Raw genomic sequence first — 674 nt, 5'->3', positions numbered from 1 at the left:
ACCTTCCGAGCAGAAGAAGGCACGGGTGGTGAGAGGAGGAGGAGGAGAAGCTAGGGGGATGGGGGAAGGGAGGGAGGGGACGTACGTGCTGGGGCGGGGGTGGAGTCCGGCGGGGGTCGGGGCGGCGGCGTCGAGGCAGCGCAAGACCACAGCGGCGGACGACGTGCAGGCGCGGCGGACGGAGGGGGCGGAGCAAGGGGGCGGCGGCGTACGGTTGGGGTCGAGGAGTGGGGGATCTGGCGAGCGAGGGAGGGAGGGAGGCGACAGTGCGAGGGGAACAAATATAAAAATTCTAATGGCGCACCTCCCCCTGGTGCGCCATAAGTACGTCGATTCTAATGGCGCACCTCCCCCTGGTACGCCATTAGAATTTTGTTTTACTTACTAGCCCGACTGGTCAGGTTATATCCCACCTAACCCTATCCCCATCAGAACACGCCCACTAGCCCGACTGGTCAGCACGCAGCACACACACTAGGAGGTCCTGGGTTCGATTCCTAGGCTCCCCAATTTTTTATGCATTTAAAATGTTGTTTGATATTTATTTGTGTTTAAATATGTTCAAACTTGTTTAAATCATAACAGTAATATTTTTTTATAAAAACAGTATAAAAACACTAGGAGCGGGCCGGGGAGGGTGCGGGGGGTCGTCGGCGACGGCCGGTGGAGCGGGG

This window comes from Triticum aestivum, chromosome 3D (genome assembly GCF_018294505.1).
Source record: "Triticum aestivum cultivar Chinese Spring chromosome 3D, IWGSC CS RefSeq v2.1, whole genome shotgun sequence".
Lineage (NCBI taxonomy): Eukaryota > Viridiplantae > Streptophyta > Magnoliopsida > Poales > Poaceae > Triticum > Triticum aestivum.
This window is presented reverse-complemented; position numbering follows the sequence as displayed.